The 15,679-nt window shown below is 39.0% G+C and overlaps 1 long non-coding RNA gene across 1 annotated transcript in view; it reads left to right on the top strand.

The window, feature by feature from the left end:
• LOC145510896 (uncharacterized) overlaps window positions 1-15,679 on the top strand; it is a 68,954-nt gene that overhangs the window by 23,523 nt on the left and 29,752 nt on the right. The window contains exon 4 of the long non-coding RNA XR_014057289.1: window positions 2,077-2,203. This is a non-coding gene — a long non-coding RNA (uncharacterized LOC145510896). The remainder of the gene's footprint in view (window positions 1-2,076; window positions 2,204-15,679) is intronic.

Genomic DNA, 15,679 nt, shown 5'->3' with positions numbered 1-15,679 from the left:
GCTATTATCTATTTATGTAAAACTCCAAGACAGGAAAAACTAAATCACATTGTTACAGGATAACAAATGTAAATGATAAAATTATAACAGTGATTATTGCAAAAGTTAAAATAGTGATTACATCTGGGGAAAGGAAGAGAAGGTCTCATGAAAAATTAATGTTCTATCATTTCATAATGAGGGTATGTATGAGAATGTGGGTATTTTCTTTACAATTTTTAAAAAAAATACGTGTATGCTTTATATATTCTTTTTTATGAGTGATATATTTCATAATAAAAAGTAAAATAGATTAAAAGTAATAGTAAATGGAGTCCAGGAAGTTAGCATGCTCAGCTAGAGGATATTGTATGCTGTGGATATTGTATGCAGGAATTAAAACAAATAAGGTGATAGTCAATCCATTTCTTTTTGAGTGCTAAATGGCATCCAATTGGTTGCTTTACTCCCCCTGTAAGCTTAAAAATCTCACCTTCCTCAATATATAAAAACAAATAATGGAAGTCATCAAGCAGAGTCAAGGGGTCATGATGGAGGGTATTGAAACCTCAGAGAGGAATGTTACCTCTGACACCTAGCTAGCTGGGCTAGGGTATCAGACGCAAGGCAAGAGTGAGGCGTTGATAGCCAGCAGTTGTCTGTCTATATTCAAGGCTTCCCCATCACAATTGAGGCCCTTATTCCAGTTGACAAATGACACCCCACCATAAGAGACGATGAAATTCATTCTGCTATCGAGGGTATGGTTAAAGCAGAAGCTGGTCAGTCCTCAGTGGAAAAATGGAAGAGATCAAGTGAGGATAAACCAAAGGAATGTACTTCTACCAGGAAGATCAGAAAGAGATATAGGCTAATATATGTGCAAGTTTAGACACTTGGAGTTTATCTCTTGTGTCCGAAATCTGCCCCAGACATTCCATTACTCATTGCTCTTTCTCTTTTAATCCTGCTATCGAGGAAATAAGATGCAAGTTGAGCAGGTGGGAACTAAAATCAATAAGTTTAACATTCTATTTGAATGCTTCTAGAATTTAGCCAGCAATGAAAAGGTTTATTCTGAGCTCCTTTTTTTTTTTTTCCTAAATATCCAGCCAGCTAAGAGATAGATAGCTGGATATTTGAAAGTATTTCTGTGTTATTTGGGTTCAATTAAAATTGCTCTGTCTCTATCCCTCTCAGAAATTTGTTCTGGGAACAAGGTAAATGTCCAAGGGTAAATAAGAACACTAGAATACAGAAGAAGCTTGCCTTTTTATGACCTTTATTTTATTGTTGTTATTGTATGAAAAGTAGTAGACACTTTACATAATCTCTCAACAACCTTGCAAAATTGCTCTTTTTCTCAAAAAGAAAACAGAGATGCTGAGAGGTTAAATAATTTGACCAGAAATGTATAGTGCAGCTCAGATGCCAACTTGGTTCTGTCTGAAAACAACTCAAAGGCAGTAGCCAGGTAATCACTAGTTTCTTAAAAAGCAGGAGAAGACTTGAAAAGGAATCTTATCAGAGCTGGTCACAGAGGTGGGAAGATTGTTCCCTGAAAGACTGATGTATCTAGGGGAAGTCTTTCTGAACTAATGAAAGACTGGGAGGTAAGGGGACCATGTGAACTGGAAAAGGTGTAAGTCATCTAAAGCAGGCAGTGGCTTCTCAAGCACCATTATTGTAATGTGGGATTTAGGCCTAATTTTCTTACTTTTCAAGAGGCCAGAAATCCAGACTTTAGGTAAAAAAAAAAAAAAAAAATCTCCTGATTGAAAAAAAAAAAAGATTGTATTGTGTCTAAGTTTTTAAAAAACACACTATAATGACCAAACAAAGTCTGCCATCAGTCTGAATTTGCCTTGTAGGCAACTAGTTTGCAACCCTGAACTTATTCCAATGCTGCCAACTTGGGCTTGCAGATGGTTTTCTTCTTAGCCTCCAGAGAATTAACTATCTGCCCCTTCTGGAAGGCCAGATTGGTTCTTCTAGTTGGACTTTCTCTAGTTCTCTATGGATCCCTATCCTGTCTCTCCCTCCACAGACCTTTTTTTTTTTTAAATTAATGTGTTTGATGTTTTTCTTTCCTGCTAGGCTGTAAGTTCATGAAGGAAGGAGACATTTCTGTGTTGGTCATTGTCATTGGGCTCCCCAGAATCAGACTGGCTGATGGGGAGTTATGTGAAGAAAATTTACTGAAGAGCATGCTCAGGAGTACCAGGTAGGTGAAGGCACAGGACTGGTCTGGGAGATATTAGGGTGAACAGCTTAGTAGAGCTCTTACCTGGGAGATAGCTGTCTATAGTATATAATTTGTGTGTTATTACTTTAAAATAAAGATATGAAAAAATGGGTTTTATTTGAAATTATATTAAATTCTGTATTATTTACTTTTCTGTTATATAAATGCTATTTTTTTCCAACCAAAGCAATGAAACTAGTTTACAGTGGCAATTAGTAATTAATAGTAGGACTAATGAATTATATGTGTGAGGAAGATTTAATAATATTTTGATAATATTTCTTTCCTCTGATGTAATGATTAATTTTAACTCTTTTTCTTAATGGGGTATTAAATAATTTCAGGCTATATTTGTATGTATTTTTAAGATTCATATTAATTAAACAGATATTGCCCATATCTATTTAATCAAAAAAGTAACAAGGAGATGTTTCTTTCTGTCTTACAATAACAGTAGAATATTTGTACTCTTTCAGTTCACTTTTTCTTTTTGTTAAAGATTTATTTATTTTTGGCTATGCTGAGTCTTCGTTCCTGCACGTGGGCTTTCTCTAGTTGCGGCAAGTGGGGGCCACTCTTTGTTGTAACGTGCAGGTTTCTCACTGTGGTAGCTTCTCTTGTTGTGGAGCAAGGGCTGCAGAACATGGGCTCAGTAGTTGTGGTGCAGGGGCTTAGTTGCCATATGGCATGTGGAATCTTCCCAGACCAAGGATTGAACCCATGTCCACTTCACTGGCAGGCAGATTCTTTACCACTGGGCCACTAAGGAAGCCCCTCAGTTTCCTTTTTCAAGCCTGAAGCCTTTGCCTTAGGACATACTTTTTCCCATTGATGTAGTGGTGAAAGTAAGCATAGTTAGTTGAATGTAAAATTCATTTTGACTTGCAGGTCTGCTCTTTTTTTTTTCTCCAATTTTATTGAGATATAATTGATATACAGCACTGTATAAATTTAAGATGTACAGCATAGTGGTTCAGCTTACATATGTTGTAAAATGATTACCACAAGTTTAGTGAGGATCCGTTTCATCATACAAATACAAAATTAAGGAAATAGAAATTTTTTTTCTTGTGGTGAGAACTCATGAGGATTTACTCTCTTAAAAACTTTCACTTATACAGAAATGGTAATTATGTTTATCATGTTGTACATTATGTCTTTTGTAAGTAAGTTATAAGTGCTTACTTATAACTGGAAGTTTGACTTTTTGACTGCCTTTATTGAATTCCCCCTTTCACAATCTCAAAAACTACAAATCTGGCCTCTTTTTCTCTGAGTGTATTTGTTGATTTGTCTGTTTCTGAAGTATAATTAATCTACAACACTGTGTTAGAGCTTGTTACGACCACAGTGATTTGATATTTCTATATATTTCAAAATGATCCCCATGATAAGTCTAGTTACCAGTCAAAGACAGTACATAGGTATAAACCCACTTATTCTGATGTCAATCCAATCTGATATTGATCCAGATATCATCTCAACAATTTGGGCATTGAATATTTGGGATTTTACTTGGTAATAACAGCATGTTTTTAGATTTATAAGAATTAATTTCAAGGTCTTCCAAAAAGTCCATTCATTTTATATCTACACACCAGCTGTTATCAATCAGATCCTGTGCATGTAGAAGTTAATCAGGTAGGTTATCCATACCTAAATCATTCATCATTTTTAAACATTCTTAAGCACATAGGATATCACCATATTAAATGGTCTTTCTCAGAATCTAAGGCAGAGGTAATTTGAACTTGTGAAATTGAAAAGTTGGATTTCAAATAGGGTAGTTTAGTAAAGGAATGAGAAAGTCCTGTTTAACTTGGCTGCCATTTTCTGAGTTTTAAAGCAGTCTTATTCCTCCAAAGGGAAAAAAAAAAGACTGTATGAATTTTGTTGAAATCTACACATAACATCAAACAATTCATGTGCAGTCAATCCACCCTTTTCCAGGTTCCTTATGGCCTCTTTAAAGATCATTGAAGTTTCTCTGAAACTTCAGCATATACATTTCTGTTTTACTGTAATCTTTTTTCCATTCTCCCTTTAGATGTGTTTTCATATTAGAGAAGGACATTCCTCTTGTCTCACACTTTGAAAATATGATTTTACAGTAAGCTAATGTTTTAACATCTTTTCTGTGCCAGTAACAATGGGCAGCCCCATCCTGTGGTCACACATCTAAGGACACAATCTCCTTCCATTTCTATAAAGCCAATAATCTTATCAAGTGCTCTGTACATTTTACGGAAACTGAAAAGTGACCAATATTGTTATTATAAAAACCTCAATGTTATGGGCAAGTAATTAAGTCTTTTCCCCAAAAAAACTGTTGTGTATAGGTGTGTAGAACATAGCAGGTAAGATCTTTTTATTTCTTTGATAAGAAGTTTCTAGATAAGAATTTTACAAGATTTAAATTTGAATAGTACATCTGCTGAATATAGAGATAGATGAGCAAAATCTACTTCTGTTTGAATACGATATTAACCATATTTTGTATTTTCTGTAGTTTGATTAAAATCCTTATAGAAATCAACAAGATGATTTGAAACTCCATTTGTTTTTCAAATCAAAATACCTACGAACCAAGGGGAACCTTTTTTTCTTGCCATGATTAAATTTATCACTTATACTATAGAAAGTATGGTCATTGGTAATATCTGACTTAATTCTAAGGGACCAATACATCTGTTATCAAAATTCTCCATTTTTGGGGGGGCCACAAATAATTTTTATTGGACCACGATATTTTAGTTGGGACCTCTGAATCAGGAGATACAGCTTTACCCAGCATCATGGAGCAATTAAAGGACTAATAGATAATGTGCTTTCTATGGTATATCTAGATTAATTCATGGCCACTATTTTCAACTGGTATCTTTTGGATAAGATGGGAGGAAAAAAACGTTGATTGCTTTAAAGTACTTGTGTGTTTCATTCCTAACTTGTGAGATTTAATCTTCTTAGGTGATTTTACCTCTCCTTCTCCACCATGCCCAACCCCAAATTCTTTTTCGCATATCACACCGATATGGTACCAACAGTAGTCCCTCTTTTAGTTTGGTCATGTGTCCAGTATTTAATAAAGTGCTTCTAACAGTATGAAAGACCAAGCCTTGAGCTATATATTTTATGGGGGCACTCTGACTCAACACTTCATCTTCAACTCTTTACTGGAGTTAATCCTAATTTTTAGAAAATTGTTTAATTTTCCTACATGCTGCAGGCATAGGAAGCTGTACTAAAATGAAGAGGCTCTGATAGGAAACTGCAGTGAGCCCTGATGTCACTTAGTTCAGCACAATGGAAATAAAAGCCACCTCCCTTCTGTTGTTCCATTTGCCCTTTTGGATGAGCAAGAGGGAATCATCTTTAGGGCATTATGTATTCATCGAGGGGCAGTGACCTTAATCCATAAAGCCCTATAGAGTTTGTGCTTTGATTAAAGCCCACCTCCCCTTATACAGTGTTCCAGACGATCAAAATTGCCCCACAGTGTGCCTGCTAATGTTCACAATTTCAGTAGACCCAAGGCTGAGCCATCTGGTGAATACGGCTTGGCACAGAGATTCCCGTTAAAGTGATCTGACCATGCCACATAGTTTGCCTAGAAATCTCTTCCTGAATTGCCATGAGGCTAGGCCAGTTTTAGAACTCTCTTTGGATCATTGGAGAATACAGTAATTAAACTATAATTGTAGATTTACTACAACCAAGTTTCTTGTTTCTAAATAATGGTATTTAGAGATTTCTTGTGATTAAAAGGGGATGAATGAAGGTTAAATTCAATATGGGGAAAAATATTTTTTGGAGGACCTACTATTTGGCAGGAAATTGGTATGTTTTCTCATTTGACTCTCACAACTCTATGACATAGATGTTATTATTCTTATTTTACAAATGAGGAAACTGGCTTAGAAATGTTAAGTAACATTTCCAAAAGTGATGGGCTTGTCATTCAAATTCAAGTGTGTGGGCTCCAGATTCCAGGTCTTTACACTCTGTTACCCAAACAATAACTCTTTCTGAACTCCTTATTTCTCACTCTGGCTCTAATTCATTTCTTCTTTATCCCCTTTACTTTGTTATGTTGTCCAGCAGCCTGTTATATTTTCTGCATTTCTCCTTTTGGTAGTCTCTTTTAATGACTATATTTTTAGTTTCATTTCTCATCTCCTACAGCTTAAGCCATTGTCATCTTTCCGGGACCAATTTGCTAACTGATCTCATATTTATTCTCTCTCCTCTGGATCTCTTCTTCATACGTGACTATATTAAAGGAAATAATTAAATTATGCTACTGCTTTGTTCAAAATCCTGAGATGGGCTCACATCACAATTTAGAATAAAATCCTCTCTCTTGATGGCTGAGACAGCTCTGTGGAATCTGGCCTCCACCTTCCTCTCTCATTGTGTCTCCTGCTGCTGCTCCCCAGGATCCCCTAACTCCAGCCACACCTGGTTTATCTACAGGATCTTGCATCCAAGTTCATTCCTGCCTTTGTACCTGCTGCTCCTGTGCCTTCCTCTGACCTTTCTTGGCTCACTCTCTTACTTCATTTAGGTCTCTGATCAAACTTATCCTTGAAAACTTTAGAGAGGTCTTCCTTGACAATTCTAAACTAACCACCAACTAGTCCTACTTTGGGGCTTCCCTGGTGGCTCAGATGGTGAAGAATCTGCCTGTAATGCAGGAGACCCAGGTTCATTCCCTGGGTCCGGAAGATTCTCTGGAGAAGGGAAAGGCAACCCACTTCAATATTCTCACCTGAAGAGTTCCATGAACAGAGGAGCCTGGTGGGCTACAGTTCATAGGGTCGCAAAGAGTTGGACACAACTGAGTGACTGACTCATACAGTCCTACTTTAATGTGTTACTCTGGGATTTATCACTCACTACCTGGAATTATATTAGTTGTGAATATGAAGTTATTCTCTTTGTCTTTCTCCTGCTGTGAGAATGCAGGCTCCATGGCAACAGGAATCTTTTCTGTCTTGTTTGTCACTGCATCCCAGAGCCTAGTAGAGTCCCTGCTTATAGTACACATTCAGGAAATATTTGCTGAGGGAATAAAGATATACTTTCACAAGTGCCTCAGGAATTTTCAGGGTGATCTTAGCAAACTGCTTTTCTGAACTCTAAATTATTTCTTCATTTCTCTTATTTATTTATTTTTAAATTAAATCCTTACTCTAGCACTTGATCTCATACTGCCTTATGACGTATATTGTATTATTACTTAATGTCTATACGATATTATTATAGTTTGTGTTTTTCCATAGTAGCTTAAGGTACTACTCTTAGTATTGTCCAGAGTAACACAGTTATTAATACCACATAGTAGGAAATCGTAAATGCTGTGTTATTTGATGATTGAATTAATGATGTTATTAAATCCTAAAACAGTATTCTGATACTTTTAAAATATTATTTCTTTTATCTTTATAAAGATTTATATAAATATATTTCTTTTCTCCTTTATATCCTTTATTACTAAAAGTAGAAATTCTTATTCTTCTCTTCAAATAAAACCATGGTTCAGAAAGGAGAAATGAAATGCTCCATTAAGGCTGTAAAAGATGAAGTGGATCTTAAACATAGATACCGACTTGAAAACAAATAATCTTTCCACTAGAGACTATAGCTTTGCAGTAAATCTCTGTTAATATAGTTTTATTCATACGACATAATGACTCCCAAATCCTACTGAGCTGACTTGTCTATTGTGGGTGAAGAGGAGGAAGAGAGACTGTTGCTCTTGATTACCAACTTTATGCCACGTGCTCATGGTGTTGTGTGAAGAAAGACTAGAAAAGCAACTGAGTCTATTCAAAAGAAAGGCATTTAAAAACGTAAAACAAATGGGCACAAAGGGTAAAAAGTACAATCTTGACCCAATCTTCCATATTATAATACTTGAGCCCCAAGATACACTGTGTCGCTTCCCCTTTTCCTTCCCATGACCATTATTCCTAACCAGGCCTGAGACATGCAAGAAAGTGTGCTGCTGCTGCTAAGTCGTTTCAGTCGTGTCTGACTCTGTGCGACCCCATAGACGGCAGCCCACCAGGCTCCCCCATCCCTGGGATTCTGGAGTGGGTTGCCATTTCCTTCTCCAATGCATGAAAGTGAAAAGTGAAAGTGAAGTCGCTCAGTCGTGTCCGACTCTTAGAAAGTGTAGCTCTACTTAAAACTGGGACACTTAAAGTATAGCCTAAGGGGAAAAGTTTCAACCACTAGCTGACCATATTTCAGTTCTCCATAGTTGTCCAAAGCTGTATCTGTGGCATTTTTGCAAGCATGACATTGTGCAAGATGCCTAGCAAAACCAAAAATTCCTGCCTGAAAAGCACACGAGAGGCAAGCCGCACACCTTAGGCGGTTGGTGATTTGGAGAAGCTTGACATTTCATGTCATGATCTTTACATTTACTGCGCTTTCTCATTCAAGCTGAATTTCATGAATGTTATCAGGAAGCAGTGGCAAGGTTTCAAACACAAGAACCACCACGGCATCCTGTATGGCAAAGCAGATTCCAGGGTCCTCGTTGCTAGAGAGTCTCATTTAGTTGGCCTTGAGTGAACCTGAGAACCCGTCTTAAACAAGTACTTCCAGGTGATTCTGATAACACGTTATCTGGAGAGATATATCCATGTAGGAAAACCTTTCCCCTCACTCAGATATTTTAACTCTGGAATTGTATTTTATGTCTCTGAATAATTTATTATTCTCCATATGAACATGAAGGTCAAGTGAATATTGTTAAGTATATTAATATTAGAGACTGAAATCCAAAATGATAATCAGCCAAGAAATTGTTCTTATAATGATTTATTGAAGTCTTTTTTTTTTTTTTTCTGGTCTTGTAGGGCTTTTAATGCACAGTCAATCTTTTAAATTAGACATTGGCCAAGTGTTAGCTCACAATCTATATTACTAAGTACTAAAAGCTGGCCCAGAATTCTGGCAAGAAGGATGAACTGTGAACAGTGAGGCCTGACAACCAAAATGGTGTGAAGTGCTTAGATCACCTTGTGGGGAAATCTTGGCACCAATACTAATCCCTATTTCCCAGAAGATTCCTCTAAGTGTCACACAGTGAGGAAACCATTAGCAGACACATTGTGAGAGGATTTTGATTGCTTTGATACAAACATGCTGCATCTTCTGGGTATTTTTGTACTGCTTGCATTACATTAACTTCTCTAAATCACTATTGAAAACTTATATTAGACTCTATAAAGTTATATATGTCACATTCCTTGCTCTATTTACCCCGTAAGATATGGATAGAAGCAGACCTGTATGTCATTAATTGTGATAGACTGTGAAAAGCACTACACAAAGGGTATGAACAAAGTGCTCAGAGTTTAGAGGCTATGAAAAATGTGGAGAGATGACATATGAGCTAGACCATCAAGTATAAGTAGCTTTTCACTTGGAAGAGAATGGAACAAAAGCCTTTCTAAAGTGAAGGGCTGCTTTAGGATAGAATAATAGCAACTAATATTTATGGAGAACTTATTATTTGCTAGATACTGTTATGAGCACTTGTGTTTTATCTCATTTAATTCTCAAAAAACTATGCAGTGGGCGCTGTTAGTATCTTCCATGTGTAAATAAGGAGACCCATCTGTGTGCATATGTTTGCAGTATTCTCGGGTAGCAGGATTGGTTAGGCAGTGGCAAATGGCATGGTGTGACCTGAGTCAACAGAGGAGGACTCAAGGTAGGCTGGGGCCAGGTGATGAAGTGCCTTTGTTAGATGCTTTCATTACACAGAGGATTTTGTTTTTGCTTTTTAAAATCAGTGTTTCTAATTACAAATGTGATATCTACACATGATTTTAAAATCTACAAAGAGCACACAATAAAAAGAATCTTTGGCACCCTTGATCTTCAGTTCTACTGCCTTCCTCCTGGGAAGCAACCATAATCACTAACTACTTGTGTATCTTTGTGGAAATAGTGTATGTAATGTCTCTTGTCTTTACCCTTTGTTGCACACTCTGGTACATACCATACAGACTTTGCTTTGTATCTTGAGATTGTTCTGTATCAGCACATTTGGCACATTTGGATCTATCTCATTCTTTTCCACAGCTCCGTGTTTCCCAATTATGTGGTTGAACCATGGTTTATTTAACCAGTCCACTAATGATAGACATTAAATACGTTGCTAGTCAATACACAACGCTGATTTGAATCTTCTTGTCTTTGAAAACATTCATGTTTTACTTACAGGGGGTGCTCCTCAAGGTGTAATTTCTGTGCCCCAGGAAAAAGTGTAAACAGGGAAGGAACAAGTTGGCCTTTTAGAGCAATTTGTGTGGTGGATACAGTGGAGGGAGGAGCAACTAGAAGCAAGAAGGTTGCAAGTCTTGCGTTTCTTCAGGAGTGAGACAGTGAGAGCTGTGGAAAGCACTGGCAAGGAGTCCTGGGAGTGGAGGACAGACTGGAGAAACAGTTTCTGGATACAGTCAATTGAGAGAGTTTGCACCCACCATCTGACTTTTCCTCTCCTTTATGCCTTTCTGTTTTCCACTGAGTTCTTTTCAGCAGATATCTAGAATCCGTGATCAGAAAGTATTTGTGCCAACATCACTACCTTTATCTTTGGGGTTAAGTATTTTGAAATTAGTAACCACAGATAATTTAAGGAGCCAACAAGCAGTGGGAGGAAACTGTTCTTAAAAATGAAATCCCAAAGGGAAAGTCCGGTTACCTTCATGGGCAGTGCATGCTCCCAACTCTGCCAAAGGATTGCAGATGGAGCTGTGTATCTGTGTATCTTTTATTGCCATCTTTCCTTTCAGTTCAGTTCAGTTCAGTCACTCAGTCGTGTCTGACTCTTTGTGACCCCATGGACTGCAGCATGCCAGGTTTCCCTGTCCATCGTTCCTTTAAATTTTTTTTTTCTCCTACACATAAAAACAAACTTGTTATCTTTTTCATTTGAGGGTAACTACCATACCCTCATTAAGCCCCATGATTTCTTCATTTGTTGTCTAGTCATAATCTTAATTACCCCTGCTTAAAAAAGCTTAACCTACTTAAAGGAGAAATAACAAAACTAATCCTAGTTTGACAACACATGTACCTTGCATCTGGCATTGGAAGCAACAGGGTTTACCCAGCATCTATCACTGTGCAGCTTCCAAAGGGAAAATGCCAAGAAGCAAAGGCTCGCAGTTACCTTCCCCTTTTCTCTCTGTCTCATGCATGGAATCAGCTTTGGAAATGGACTCACTCACTCCAAGCCTGAGCACCAGAGAACTCCACAACCCTTGTGCCCTAGGGCTATCCAGCTTTATGTAACAGAGAAATGGAGCAGAACTCCTCCTGGTGTGGTTGCAAATCAATTAGAATTTGAGAAACATAAAACTGAAAGCCAGAGAGGACTGGCTGCCAGTCACACAGTATGCCTTTCTGCCAGGGCATTCCTGTGCCCGATGACTTGGTGTGGCTCACACCGTTTTGGCTAGGAAGGAACCCAGCACCCTCACAGGCCCATGCTGCTCATCCGGCAGGCAGGTTTTGATGATGGACATCACAGGACAGTAGTTGTTGTTCATGGGGTGGGGGGCAGTGGAATTTGCAGCTCCTTGTCTTCTAGGCAAATGACATTCACAGTGAGCTCTGGGCTTCCTAACGCTTCTGTTTTAATTACTATTGTTTGATTTCCCTGGAGGAAGAAGAAAGGAAAAGGAAAGTTGTAACTGGGATTTTTCAGGTGGTGGGGCCTATTTATTTGTTTCTAGTGGTGAACCTGACTTTATTCAGCACATTTCTCTCCCTCTCTTTTTATTTATTTTTGGCTGTTCGTTGCTGTGTGTGGGCTTTCTCTAGCTGCGGTGCGTGAGCTTCTCATTGCAGTGGCTTCTCTTGTTGCAGAGCAGGGCTCTAGGGCTGGAGGGCTCGGTCGTTGTGGTGCATGGGCTTAGTTGCTCTGAGGCATGTGGAATCTTCGAGGACCAGGGATCGAACCTGTATTCCCTATACTGGCAGATGGATTCGTAACCACTGTACCACCAGGGAAGTCCAGCACATTTTTTTTTTTATTCCTGAAGACACTGAAGTTCAGAGTAGGTGCAGAAACAGAAACAGTAGAGATGAGAAGGAGGGAACATGGGGTAAGTTTTCAATTTACTTCCTGCTTACATTCCTGGAACATTTCTCTAAGGCAGAACTCTTCAAATAGAACTTCTCAAACTTCTCAAAATTTCAGGATTCCAAAATACTGATCCTTTCAGCTCACAGGTGACAGAACAAGGCCTTAAAAGGGACTTCAGCAGCCTTCTCTATGTATCTCAAGTCATTTTCAAATATAGTCCTTTTGTGCACATGTGATACATTTAGAGGCACTAAGAAAAGCTGTCTTAGAACCTAACAGTCCTAAATTCTTGGAGAGAAATACAAGATAGCTATTTGACCCCATCAAACCTCTGGTTTGCTAGGCTGTGTGGATGTGTATGTGTGTTTACATATATATGCATTGTGTATATATGTGCGTCTGTACATATATCTATATCAACAGAGAGAATTAGAGAGTTAATCGATCAAGTTAATCAAGAATTAGAGAGTTAATCAAGCATATGTTCCAACAGCATATGCTTTGGAGTCCAGAAGATTTGGTTTAAAATTTCACTTCACCATTTTCTCATTGTGTGTGAACCTGAGCAGGTTACTAAACCCTTTTGAACCTTGGTTTCCTGGGAAATAAATACCTACCTTTCAGGGTCATGATCTTGAGCAAGTCAAACTCTTTGTTCTTCAGTTTCCTCATATGTAAAATGAGATAATAATAGTATCTATCTCAAACTTTGGTTGTAAGGATTAATATGTTAACTCATGTCTTAGTATATGAGTTAATATGTATATAAATTGGTTAGAACATTGCCTGGTATGTGATTCACTGTGAAGTTGTGAGTCTTCATTATCACCAACCACCATCATCAAGTAAAATGATAGGTCTCACAGACAGGATAGCTATGATCGTCATTATTGTAGTTAGCTTTGGGGAAGAAAATGGTTTTTGTTCCCACCACAGAAAACCAAAATGTGTGGAGCCCTGATAATGTGGAAGAAACTGCTGACAACATAGGAGATAAGGCTCTTTTCTGAGTGAGCGTTAGGTAGACGTCATCTTCGCAGCTTAGAAGATGAGCTTGACGCCGGCCTCTTATCTCATCAAAGGTCTCTTCTCTTTACTCATTCCTTCCCAGCTTCCCTCCATCCTATTCCCATCTTTGTTAAAGCACTTATCCATTAATCCTGCCAAAAAGAAAAATGGGAATATTTGTGTTCTTTGGAACCCCTGCCGCTTCTTGCCAAATCAAAAACCCGGCTACCAAGGAAGCCTTGCCTGGGGGCTCCCTGGCTTCCCCTTGGTGTTCCCATTCCACTGATCTCCACATTGGCAGCTGAAGGAAGGAATGCTCATGGGAAGGAGTGTGAAGAGTCAGCAAAAGCTGAGCTGAGCTAAAGTATTATCAGAAACAGAAGAATAACCAACAAATTGAGCTTTCAGACAGGAAAATAGAGACAACGGAGAACAAGTCCAGGGGGGCACCTCACAGGGCCGGGAGTCTTGGGTCACATATGTTGTGAAGGGGTGCGGCATGGAAAGTGAGCCCCCATGTGTGGACTTCTTGTTGCTCCCTGTCATTCCATCTCAATCTACCCCATCTCTAGGAATCTGAGCAGAGAGCAGCCCCTGGGAGAGGGAGAAAGCAGAAATCGCCTCCCTGGTTCATTCCGCCCACCACTGCCTTTTCCCTTGTGTGTGCTGGATTGTCAGGGAGCTGGAAGAAGGAGGACATGGGTCAGAACTGGAATATTCCAACTAGAGTTCAGTCCAAAGCTCCCAGGATGGCAGTCCTCCCCAGGGGCTAGGACAGCCACATGGAAGTCACACGGACCTGAGTTCAAATCGTAGCTCTTCTCTGCAACTGAATGAGCATGCTCAAGTTATTCATTTCTCTAAGCCTTGGGACCCTCATCTGAGAGAATTAAAGGCAGTTGCACATATTACATTGTGCCTGAACAAGCTAAAGTATGGAAAGAATTGCCACAGTAGGCATCACAGGTGCTTAAGAAATGCTAGCTATCATTATTATCATTAACATTAAAGTCACATATTAACCGCTCTTCAGTGAGTCTGTCCACTGCCGTCCCTGAGACAAAATCTTTTTCCTTTTTTCACTCACATCTGCTGGCAGCTTCCTGATTCCCTTGTTGACCCCATTTCCTCTTTGAATACTGCAACTGATGTTGCTTTAATCTGGTTTTACTTGCATGTATGTGTTCACTCTTTGAGATAGTCCCAGGACTCTGAACTCTCCTTGAGCCACCCTGATCGGGAGTTAAGGTTGGAGAGGGCCCGAGTCTCAGATCTCATCTCCTGCTCTGATCCCACTGAAATCTTTCCCTGCCACATCCAATCTGACTGAGGAGTCTTATAAACTGCAGATGCATTCATGCGGCACTTGCTAGGGGCAGGAGAAGGGAAACAGTCCCTCCTGGTGGAATGATCTTTGGGAGGGAAGGTGGAACAGAGACTGGGTTACACAAAAGGGAAAAATCTTGCTGTCAGTAGGTTCTTACTGGCAGTTGTTTTGGTTTCTGCGTTTCAAACTGCTGTGCAAAGTCAGCTACTGACAGTTTAGGTCTCTGTTGATGCAAGAAGATCATAAGCCAATCCGAGGTTCCTCCAAGCCTCCTCCATGGGATTGTTTCAAGGAAAAATAAAGAGAAAAAGTGCCATTGGTATCTTCTCTCTCTGAAGCTTTGATAGTCTCTCCAGTTATTCTGAAAAGCACTCTGATCCAATATTTCACAAGAAAACCTAAAGAAGCATGTAAAAATAATCTTCTGTGGACTCCCGGGGGGATAGCATTAGATGCTACAGATGGAAATGTTGGTTCAAAGGAACTGAGCTTCAGAATGAACAGGGCCTGTTGGATGGTTGTAGACATAGAATGTCGCCACATGTCAGAATGGGGGAAAGGTGGTTCATCCCCTTAATTGGCATGCAAAGAGGGCATCAAGATACTTACAGACTGACTCTTCAGTCCCAGGGTTCTAAGCCTTACAAATCTAGCTGATGTCTTTGGTAGAGAATTTGGTCGGCTTTGAAAAGCAGCAGAGGAAGAGTTTTCACTCAGTGTGAGGACTCAGTATTTGAAGGCTGATTAAACGAATACCTGGGTGATACTGTGTGTTTGAGATACCTTCCTTTCTTTGTTTCTGAACCCATTTTCAAGCGATGCTATCTGAGAATTTATTGAAATGGCTCAGGATATAATTATTTCTGTCTTCTTGGCCTGACCTGAGGGATTTGTTCTTTTCCATCTCCTATGTCTAATGGACATGGAACAACAGACTGATTCCAAATAGGAAAAGGAGTACATCAAGGCTGTATATTGTCACCCTGCTTATTTAACTTATATGCAG

This window comes from Giraffa tippelskirchi, chromosome 6 (genome assembly GCF_054371585.1).
Source record: "Giraffa tippelskirchi isolate mGirTip1 chromosome 6, T2T-mGirTip1v1.2.pri, whole genome shotgun sequence".
In the NCBI taxonomy this organism is placed as follows: domain Eukaryota; kingdom Metazoa; phylum Chordata; class Mammalia; order Artiodactyla; family Giraffidae; genus Giraffa; species Giraffa tippelskirchi.
This window is presented reverse-complemented; position numbering and strand designations above follow the sequence as displayed.